This window comes from Ixodes scapularis, unplaced genomic scaffold (assembly GCF_016920785.2).
Source record: "Ixodes scapularis isolate PalLabHiFi unplaced genomic scaffold, ASM1692078v2 PGA_scaffold2__306_contigs__length_199485367, whole genome shotgun sequence".
Lineage (NCBI taxonomy): Eukaryota > Metazoa > Arthropoda > Arachnida > Ixodida > Ixodidae > Ixodes > Ixodes scapularis.
In genome coordinates, this window is record NW_024609857.1 from 174926127 (window position 1) to 174937982 (window position 11856).

General features: G+C 44.6%; 1 pseudogene; it reads right to left on the bottom strand.

Moving 5' to 3' along the window:
• Positions 1-465: 465 nt before the first annotated feature.
• LOC115312924 lies at positions 466-11487 on the bottom strand (annotated as a pseudogene).
• Positions 11488-11856: the final 369 nt, after the last annotated feature.

The following is an 11856-nucleotide window of genomic DNA, read 5'->3' on the forward strand; positions in this document are numbered from 1 at the left end:
TGCATTTTATTTCTCGTACGTGAAACAACAAAGATGAACTTTGGGTTCACGAGAGCCCAAAGCGGGTGGAAGATGGTCTAGAGACCCAACTTTGTTTTGCTGATACAAATCGCTGGTCAGCAGATCTATTATTGAAGAAGAATCATTGGGATGTCATCCATACTACCCCTGCATTCTGGTATTACATGTTGTCCCACAGAAGTCACGTTGGCATACAGTCATTGTTTCGGTAATATGGACCTTGTTAATATGGACACCTTACTCTGGAGACAAACATATGAAGGACCGTTCTCTACCCATACAACTTAGCCTTGGTAATAAAGATACCCACAGTCCGGACTGTGGACAGCTAGTTTGGGAACGAGCTGGGCAAGCACACATTTTTATATCGTTATTATGAACACAAGCTTCTGAAGAGGGCCCACAAACCCCCCTCCCTCCTTCCAACACATACACAAATAAAGATCAGTGAACTTCCTGGTAAACAAAGTACTCCCAGGGCTTCATTGTAATCTGTAAGTTCATATTCTTGAGTAAGAGATAGAACTTGGGCACCGAGCGATTGTTAGATTTTTTGGGGGGACTTCCCGGCCAAATGCGTCATCTGCCTTTGTCTCCCTACGGTGTGGTGGTCACAGAGGACAAACCTGAAAAACATTCGTAAGTCGTGCGTAGCCCGTGCGCATTAAAGCGGAACATGTGTCTCACCACATAGAAGACAAGACCATTCCAGGCGTGAGGTGGAAGCGACCAGGGACCATGGCAAGCGTAAAAACATAAACCATTTGCTTTTCCGGAGTAATAGAGACATGGAGACGTGTCTTCGAGGTAGCAGATATTTTATGTTTTTTTTTTTAATAAGAAAGTGGGCAGTAAAGCGTTTGTGCATATACAAAAGGCTGAACGTTTTTTTTCCTAAATAAGCGGTGTATATGTAGCCACGTTTTTCGCTTACTACATATGTGAGTTTGACCTCAATCATGCTCCTGGGAAGGCATCGTCTTTATTTACGATAACTAAATGAAATTTTGCAGTTTATAGTCTACGGTCTTTTCTTTATAGATCTGGTGTTAGATTTAATATAGCTTGTCTTTTTATGTTCTGGATGCAATGCACATGCAGAAAAATATGTGTTCTTGCAGACACATGGGACATGGCAGCCCATTTAAAAGAGCCTGGTAAAATAAACTTAATTTGCTCCTTTTACACCACTGAGTGCAGTGAACAATAGTAACAATCTATGGGAGACTTAGTTTATTTTAAAATAATTAAAAGTCACAAAAAACAATATTTCCAAGTGGCTAAGAAAAGTTTCTTAATTTTTTCATTACTATAAAATATATATGGATTTTAACCAAACCTAGATTGTTGCACTCTATATACTCAATATTTGAAACAAACATTTTGTGAAGACTGTGTAAATGCCCTAAAATTACATAAAGAGAAGAATATGTTAGAACATTACCATAGATATACTATGGTAACACTTTCCATTGTGGGAAAAATATTATGTTGTTAATTCTTTGTGAGAAATTTAAGCTACAGAGGGATGTGATGGAAAGGAGACGGGTAGGCCCTCTTGTAAACGCAAGTGCGCTGGCGGCCGATGTCACAATTTGAAGAACCAGGCACAGAAAAATGGCTCAAATTATTTGGAGTTCTAGGTTGCCAAGAAGTCTTCACACGCATATTTGACTAAATTCGCGATCCTAACCGCCACTTACTATTTTTATGCATAAAATATGAAGATTCAAAGATAATAAAATACTATAATATCCAAAATCAAACTTTTTGCAAAATGTTGCTGTATTTCTACTTGCTTCTCCACTTAACCTTTTGAATGCCACGCCGGAGTATAACTGGGTGCTCTCCCATGCAGGTGTGAGTTTTGATTGGCTCCCTACATCACCCAGATGGACTGTCAATATCATTCAAACATGTAGAGCAACATTTTGCCTCGTAAGAACAGCTGTTGGCGGCTTGTGGAATGTTTCGGTGATAGGACTGCGGTCTTAGTTTGCTCCTTTGTTGTTCCAGAAAGGCGAATCTGTCGTTGGAACTCACGTTTTATGGCAAGCACTGAGATGTAGAAATTAGCAATAAACGAAGTAAGGAAATCCTGGATAAAAGAAAAATGCTGTTTCCGGCCATTCTGAAAGAGTGACCCTAAAGTGGGAGGCTGGGGTGCCACTTTGTATGGTGACGTGTGTTGAAAATTATAATTAAATAGGAATGGTTTGTGTGATGCAGAGATCAATTAACTTGAGCCAGTAGATAAGGGGTCTTCGATAAATAAACATACTTCATAAAGGGCGCTAGAGCTTTTCTGCTTGGTAGCGAAATGTATATGCGACATGCGGGCGAAATACCCGGCACTCAAAGGGTTAATGAAACATCTTTGCATTCTAAAAGATGACCCTGACCAGCGGCATTAGCTAGATGTTTGTTGCCTCGGCAACAGATCCTTGCGGAGTTGCCGGATCATTGCAAATGAGGCCGTTTTGGTGCTTTTTTTTTAATCCTTGCCTTGCCTTGGATGCCTTCAGTGGCCCAAGGATATGTGTGGGTATTGAGTCACAGGATGTCCTTGACTAAGCTGCATACGCTTCTACGTGGTGCATTCATTAGAAGGAGCATTTGACACAGCTGTGGCATGGCACCTAGTGATCTAGATTGTGTTTGTATTTTGTCTGGGGGGATTTAATTATTTCATTCACCACCTAGTTTTATGGTCTTACTTTATCCGTTTGGTTTTTATTCGTGTAAAGCAGAAAAGCACAAACTTCTCAGGCCCACAATTCCTTAAATACTTTAATGCCCTCTTGCGACCCACCCCTCCCCCCTTCTTAATTGTACTTAATGGCTCGGCCTCATCGCCTATTGAAAGACTTACAGTGAGACTTAAATGATTTGTAGTAAAGCATGGTCTCCCACACAAAGGAAACTGTTGTTCGTGAATGTGAGTGGGATGGGTATGTCCCTAATGGTCTTTGCAGTCTCCTTGAGGCTTGGTGGAATTCCAGGAACGGCTAGTCTGAGCTCAGGCTCCACTTGTAGATCTGACTGTTTCTTGGTCTTGATTGTTGTCAAAGCCTCAGAATGCAGATTTGCTCAGGTGCATAGACGCAAAGGGCAGAAGTACTTAATAGCTCTGCAGGCCGTATTTGTCGCGACTGATGCGGGAGTAACAACTGCGCATGCAAGAAGAGTTTATTCTGGAAAGAGCTTTCTTTTAAGTCGGGGATCTCAAACATGCAGCCCGCGACTCGCTGGGATGCAGCCCGCAGGCAACCAGCAACGAGATCCGGTTCTTATGTCTCGAGCGCTAGAAACGGCATGTGCCATAGTAATCTCACCTCGCCGATTCATTTTCGCTCGAAAAGTATAGCTATACTCTTTTAACATACTCACATAGTTTATACTTATCGGGGTTCATTTGGCTACTGTTTCGCTTTATTTTTTGCTTCCACGCTTTTTGAATTTGCTGCTAGGCTGCAAGCGCGAGCTCTTTGTTGCTGGATGCGTCTCGGCTGCACAAACTCTCAATCAGGAGGAGCAACTGCCAAAATTAAAGCTACGAGCACGGAATTATCGCATTTAAAAAAATATCACCATTAAAAGAGAGCTGTTTGTCCAGAGTGTTGTAATAAAAGTCATCAGGAAAGCAAGAACTGCCAAATTAACTCATTGTATTTTTAGAAACATGTTGAGCTTGGTTAATTCCTGAGTTAATTGAGCAACGGGAACGACGGTGTACTTGTTCTCTTGTTCTGTTAAAAATGGCAGCATGTTTGTGAGCGGTGTCATTTTAATTCTCGTTATCACATCAGGTCAGGGCCCAAAGTTGTCATAAAACAAATGAAATCGAAAAACGTCACTCGCAAAACTGTGATTTTTAAAATGGGAGGGAACGTTTCTCTTTAAAACCTTCTGACCCCCCTCCTCTTCCTCGTCTTACGTGGGCCCGTGACCTTTCCGGTGTGGGCCATCTGGCCCCCACACTCGAATGAGTTTGAGACCACTGGTTTAAGTAGTCTCAACGGCGATGCTTATCGGACGTGTGGGTCGCGAGGCAAAAAGCAAAAAGTATGCGCGCTCGCTATCTTGGTGCACTCTCCCTCCCCCCTAGCTTTCATCGATGCCGTAACAATGCCCAGGTCGCCGGTGGAGAGAATAAATGTCGAAGTGGCTCAGGGTCACGGTGTAAGAGAGGAGGTTAGGTGAGGATACTCCGCCGGGGAGTCGGCCAGAAGACGTTTGCGCCAACTCTCGCCTCCGGTGGTCTTCGAGGTAGGGGGCGCTTTACTCAGGTGGCCTCCGAGGTAGGGGGCGCTTCACTCAGGTGGCCTCGGATATGTCGTCAGGAGCGCGGCGGCACAGGCCAGCGGGGCCGGCCGCCTCGGGTATTCGGCAAAGATCGCGCTCTTCGAAGTCATTCCTGATGTGCCCAGTTCCCCAGTGACTCTGGCATCGCTGCTATACTTTGCTTCATCTTAAATGCGAGCGCATGCAAAGCTAGAAGCGCCAGCATGTTTCCCTGAACAACCTTTTCATTGCACTTGCGCATCATTCATGTACAAAGTGAGTAGCTCGCGCTTATAGCTTTGGCTTCACTCGTACTTATGGTGGAACAGAGTATGCGTATACCTACTACTATGCCAATAGCATGCACTTGGTTACAAAGTGCCGCTCTGTTTATTCGAGGATGTGAGGGGAGCTGCACGATGGGAAGTCGAACATATAAGACGTTTAAGGCTCTACGTCTGTGTGCTGTAACGTAAACAAAGCGTTTCTCAGCGCAGTAGCGATTTTCAAACGCCTTAGGAATCATACATGGCGCCGCAGTCGCTTATTTCTCCATGTGGCTAATATCAAATTTTTGGTTCGTACCTCCTTCAACAAAGATAGTAAGCGAATAAAACCTGTTCTTTTAATAGTACGCTCCCTTCTTTACACAGTGGTCTTTTATCAAAAAGTGTCTGCAAACATATTTATTAATTTTATTATTTCTTTAAGCTTCGACACGGGAAGCGTCTCGCGTGCATGAAATGGGCGAAAACGCTGCAATTCCTTGTGATGCAGAGGTCCCTTCTGTCACAGCCCCGTTTCTGATAAGTATAGCACTTAAAATACAACATTTTCATTTCATTCCCATCTAAACTCATAAAAGTCGTGAACATGGGAGTTATACATACTTTCAAAATATTATGGTATTGTAACATGTTCAATGACCTTTTTATCAAAATTTCAAGAATGGAGGTAGTAAAAGTACTGGAAACTGGTCAAACCTTTTCAAGTCTAAATTGAATTTATAGCGAACAGTCACATTTATTCAATATATGGAACCATTATAACCCAGGAATGAGTGAACGCAAGCTACATATTTTATAGATATACACGTTTGCACATTCGCAGAAACGGGTGAGTGAACAGTTTCGTGAAGTTCACGTTTTTCAAAACAAAACAAAAATGAATCAGTCGCCAGTTCTTTCAGCTAGCACAGAGTCGTGTTTGTTTCTTCTTTTTTTGCGCCTCCTTTTTCAGCGAGGAGCTTACGCGCTTGCAGTGCTGCCTCATGCGCATGCTCACATAGAAGTGGAGTATCTGGGAGATGACGTCCCCTTTCTGCTCACCGCATGGAAATGACAGGGCGCAGGTTTCCAGAACATAATCGATGGTGCCCCAGTAAACATCTTGTCTATCTGCATTCTTCGAAAAAAACTCTTCAGCAGATTTCAATATCCGGTGGAAGTGAATGTTAGGGTGTACAAGTTCCCCTCTGCTCTTGCAATTCGTCAGGGCAGCTTCTGCCGAATCACTCCTCGTCACAGTGAATGCGGCCAAGCAAGAGTCACAGCTGGTCATTTTTGTCATTTTCCTGCTGAGGAATCCTGATAAATAATAAACAATGCAGTCTGAGACCTCTGGCACCGATGACTTTAGTGTGGATGCAACGTCTTCGCATTCCCATTCTTCTTGCAGAATAAATTTATCCAACCTCTTTTTTACCTCTGTCACAAAGTCAATGTTGTCCTTCTGGCTTCCTGAGCGAAAAAGACTTCTGAAATTAGAAACGTCTAAAGCTGGCTTCTCTCCTTCAACCACCGGTTCTCACCTTGTTCACCTTCTGTAGACATTTTTTCCTCCTCCAGTGCATCGGTTGCAGTTTGCACAGGATAAAGGGAACACACTTCCACTGGTTTGGTTTCCTTTTCTCTTCCCACATCTTGAATTAGGTCATCACTACAACAGGCCGGTGCAGGTTCTACTGGTAGAGTGATGTCCACTACTGTGGTGGACTCACTCTGCAACACGTTCAGCGAGCAACGCCGCTTGAAGGATGCTACGTGGGTAACGAGCGGTCGCTTTCTCGGTGCTTTCTGAGGTGTCTTGGACGACGTTGACAGGTAGTTCGGACAGTTCGGGAACATCGATGGCACTGCTTCCGTGGATAGCACTGACCTTTTTGGTGCGTCCAACAGCACTTTCCTCTCGTGCTCCACATGGTAGGTCCTTGAAATCAGGTGGGGACTAAAATGTTTTTCACACACACAATCGCTGGGCTGCAGCTTGCGGTCAGATCGCGGAATTGCACGATCCCACAATGCGAGGCGATCAGGGTCTGTGGGCGCTTTAAATAAGGAGGCCTTCTCCTTACACGAACGGTACCCAGAACTACAGTTCGGCACGAAGCACTTCTTGCCCATTTTGAAATCAGAAACTTGGCAGTTGACTAACGAGAGACGGTTTCTGCCATTAAAACATGCGGGAACAATCGGGAAGGCAAAGCTGACGGTGGCCCCCGCAGTGGTCCGAGTGGGCCCCCTGACAATAGCGCCACGGGAGCAGCGCGGGAAAAGAGCTCTAGGAGAGAGAGAAGAGGCGAACGAAAACCGGTTGCGCGCTTGCTGGGGACCGGATGGGGACTGTCTTCACCTAACCTCCTTTCTTACACCGTGCTCAGGGTGGTGGTGGTGGTGCGGGAAAACCCGCCGTGGCTCTTGGCACTGACGGCAGTCTGGGGAAAGGTGGCACTGGTAGCTCTGTTGCTTCTGGACCGGGGGAACGAGGGTTGGTTCTTGACGGTGCCGTCAGTCCGAAGGAAGGGCTTGGTTTCTGTGGCTTGAGGCGATTGTGCTGGCTCCCACGGCTTTTGCAGGGGGTCGCAGTGGCGTCGATGGACACTCCCTTCTGACGTCTCCACGTCATACATGACATGACCAAGACGACGTCGTAACACATAAGCTGCTAACCACCGTGGAGCTTGACATAAGTTTCGTACGTACACTGAGTCACCGCGCTGGAAGCTCTGTGAAGGCGATTGCAGTGGACACGCCGCCTCCTCGGTCATGTCGGGGTGCCATCTTGAAAGAGTAGATCGTAGATTCCTTCCCAGCATGAGTTTGGCTGGAGCCTTCCCTGTTTCTGAGTGCGGCATGGAGTGCTGCTTGAACAAAAACCGAGACACTTTACATGCTATTGTGCCACTGGTTTGCTTCTTGAGCGCTCCCTTTAGCTCACAGGCGATACGTTCAGCTCCTCAGTTTCTTGAGGGATGGTACGGCGCACTATACAAGTATCGGACGCCATTTAATTTAAAAAAACTTTGCGTCTCCCAACTGGAGAAAGCGGTGCCATTATTGGACACTACCAAATCCGTTTTTACGAAGCTGGCAACCGTTCTATGCAGCTTTTCGATAACTGCGGACCAACTAACATTATCTCCACCTCAGCCTTGTTTTATAGTGCGTCCTCGACAATTTGGAAATACACACTCTTGACAGATCATGCTGGCTTGTTGCAAAAGAAAAAGACGGGCTGATGCCTAGACGCAACTTTATCCCATGCCACATTTACACATTTACGCACTTTCTGTGTCTGTCGTTTTCTGAGCTGTATTGGTTTATTTTGCTTGCCACCCAATTTAAAAGCACATATTTTAGTTAGGCATCTTTGTTGTAGCTGCTGTAATCTGTTGAAATCTTTACGTCTCCTGCTGCTACAGGTGTGCATGTTGATCATGCTGGCTTGTTGTAAAAGCAAAACTCTGGTTGATGGCTAGGCATAACTTTATCCCATGCCACATTTGCGCAACTTCTGCATCTCTTGTTTTCTGAAATGTGTATGTTGATCTTGCTTGCATCCTAATGGAAGGCACATATTTCGGTTAGACACTTCTGTTGTAGCTGCCATAATCTGTTGACATTCTTTCATCTCCTGCTTTTACAGCTGTACGAGTTGATCATGCTGGCTTGTTGTAAAAGAAACACACTGGTTGATGTTTAGCCATACCTTTATCCCATGCCACATTTGCGCAACTTCTGTGTCTTTCGTTTTCTGAGCTCCGGTGCAATAGGCAATGCAGGGAAACATGCTCGACACACCGTGACTTCTCTTGACTCACTTTGTAGCTCCTAGGCACAAGGGGCAATGCAAGGAGATCTAACCTCACAGACTTGAGAATATGAAAGGCGGCACATTTCGGCACTAATGAGGTAATTTTCATTTTGTTTTCTGGTCAAAGGTACATAGAAAGCACATTACATCAGGGTGGACAAGAAGACAAATTTGAGGAAGTAAGTGCAATAAAACAGCTGATTACCGTATTTATTTGAATATAAGGCGGTCACGATTATAAGGCGAGGGGGCAGTTAAAGGACCCAAGAAAAAGAAAAAAAGTTTGCACACTAATATAAGGCGAAAGAGAGGAAAGAAGGCAATTAAATTCCTTACCTTTCAGTAAAGCAGACACAAGTATTTGAACTATCTGCACGCAAAGATATTTATTCGGAGCGAGACGAAAAACAAACTTAGAAGCTGTCGTCTTCAGAAGTGGTAGCATCCGAATCATCCTTATCACTTTCGCACTCAAAGAGGTCAGCATCTTCGGTGCCGTCAAGAGCATTGGAAATGCAGCCCTTGCGGAACGATGCCGCAACCATAGCTTCGGGGATCGCAGTAACGGCCAAACTGCGGCCTCTTCTCTCTTTGATGAAGTCCGTCAGCACTTCTTCCTCCTTGGGAAACGGTTCTTTTCGCGGGCCACGGAAACCCTTTCTCGTAACTGCGCAGGCTAAGAGCAAAGTCTTATGTTTGTGCCAACGACGCACGTTGTTCTCCGGAACACCAAACTTTCGACCCGCCGCGCAGTTTCCAGTAACTTCCGCCTCTGATATAACTTTCCTCTTCAAGGCTGCGTCATAGTGGCAACGACGACTCGCCATTGTGCTGGTCGCGTAAATAAGGAGCAAGCACTGAAAAAATCCTGCCGCAGAGACTCCAGGCACTCCAACAAAAAATGCAAAATGGCGTCCCGACTTGTTTACAAACTTTGCGGCTACTACTGGCTTGGAAGCGGCTCCTGCTAACTCAGCTCTTTGACATGGTCGAAGGCGTCTGCAACCATTGCGTCTGCTGCATCGCGAGCTATTCAATACACTTGCAGCTGCCGAAACTCGGTCGTTACTATCTGTAACCTGCGTTTGTGTAATATTTTGTATGTTTTATTCTTAAATCTCCGTTGCATTTCCAACAGTGTTGTCGGGCTCTTTTGGAAGCTTGGAAATGGTTGAAAGGCGAAAACTGAAACTGTTACACCAAAATCGCCATATTGCTATACTGAGCTTCGAATATAAGGTGGGGTATGACTTTGAGACTACGGATTTTGGAAAAAAACCTTGTTTTATATTAAAATAAATACGGTAGTTAGGAACATGGTGTATACAAATATTGGCAACAAAAAAGAAAAAAAAAAAAGAAAACTAAACAAGTAGGAAATATAAGGTGGTGATAACTAATCATGAAAATTATGAACAGTTTGGAGGTGTTCCTTTTAAAAGATCTCTGAATTTATCGTGATTAGGTTAATTTAGAATTAATTGAGGAAGAGAATTCCAGTTAATAATGGCAAGAGCCAGTGGGGAGTTCTTAAATTCATTAGTTCTCTGATAATAATGGCTTAATTTTTAGGTTATGGTCAAGGCACGTGGAATTGTGTGATGGCGGTTCTAAGTAAACATTGTGAAAAGAGGAGGAGGAAATTAATAGTTTGTGAAGGATGACAAGTCTGGAGAGATTTATTCTTTGAGGCAATGGGCACAAGTTGAGAGCAGATTTTAGTGCAGATATGCTGGGTTTTCGAGAGTGATCATGCAATATGAAACGACTTGCCTTGTTTTTAGTTGATTCTAGTTTGTTATCTGATAAGGCCACCAAATAAAGTTGGCATTGTCCAATTTAGATTTTACAAAAAGTTTTGTAGGCAGTTACTTAAAAAGAGTGTGGGGTGAGGTATGAATTATGTCTAGTATACCCCAAGGATTTACAAGCATTAGCCTCTATTATATTGCTAACATCGCTGATAATTTTTGTTTAAACATGCTGTTGCTAATATGTGCACTTCATAGTTAATATTTTACAGTGCTCTCGCCTCTTGAATGCGCTTACTTTGAGGGTATTTGAAATAAATAATAAATAAATAAATAAATAAAATATGAGTATTCCAAGTGAGCTACAAAGGCCACAAAGGCTGCTACAAATCTTACAGAGTCTGGCATCCCAGGCTGTCACCTGACATTCTAGAGTGTTCTGAGCTATCATCTTCAGATCTTGCCGAGTCCTCGTCACCAAGCGTCCTCAGTATCCTGTCGGCACTCTCGACGACGTCATCGATGACGTGGTCAACTTTCCTCATGGTGTCCCCTTCGTCCATAACATGGTGAACACTGTGTGCCCACTTCTCAGGTGTAACTTCAGCGAAGCCCCTCCCCCCCCCTTCCCAAGACCAACGGTTCAAGGTCGGCAAACTTGAACGTCTTTTTTTTTTGTCGGCCACATACCTGCCCCTTTACCATACTCCAAACCAGCTCTATTAGGTTGAGCTGGCAGTGATAAGGGATACAGCGTAAAACTGTGTGGCCAGCCAGGGAAGCCATCTGATCGACACGGTACTGGTCACCCTGATACTTTACTGTTGTAACAAGCTGGAGTAGCTGAGCCTTTACCATTTCATTGTTCCATGCAACACCCTTTCTGGAAGTCCAGTCCTGAATATCCTTTTCTTGTGTCGACATCCGTTGAACTTTCTCAATCTTCACCGAATGATAGGGTGCATGATCCATGACGATTACACTGTTGGGGGCAAGCTTTGGGAGTAGCTTTTCACTGAACCATTTTTTGTAATGCGTAATTTTTCGTAGTCCATGTCTTGGTGGCAGTCACCTGTGCCATTCCGCTCTCGGAATACTTCTCCCGCTCCATTAACCAAGCCCTATTGCCGCAGTGGCGGATAATGAGTCGGTCACCTTTACCGCTTGGACTTTTCAATCCGGTAGTAAGTTTAGAACCTCTGGCTTGACTTGAGCTAGCAATAGTTTTGTCTATCCAGACAGAATCTTTCGTGTGCCTGGCGTTTTCCCAGGTTTCGTCTGTAAAATATATTTGCCTCCCTCTTTGCAAAACTCTTTGATCTTCCGGAGGTAGCCGCATTGCTACTGTATGATGCTTGAGCCCTCAATCAGATGTGCGTTTCTACTTCGTTTGCGGTACTTGAAGCCGAGCTGGTTACGCATTTGGTTCAGCGTAGATACCGAAACTTTCGGTAGGTCGTCGCTCTCACTGAAGAGCTTTCTCACCTTTTCAACCATTGGCATCTCGTTCCTGCGGAAGAAATCATGCACTTTCCTTCTAAGAACACCAAGGTTGAAGTCGTCGAGCTTCTTCGTTCGATCGCAGTTCTTCCCGCCTCTGGACTTGGTTTGTGGAGTTGACACTCTGCCGCTTTTCTGAAAATCGGCAGACCACTTGCACAGTGCCCGTTCACTCACAGCAGTGAGCTGCGCCATTCTTTGAAAAACG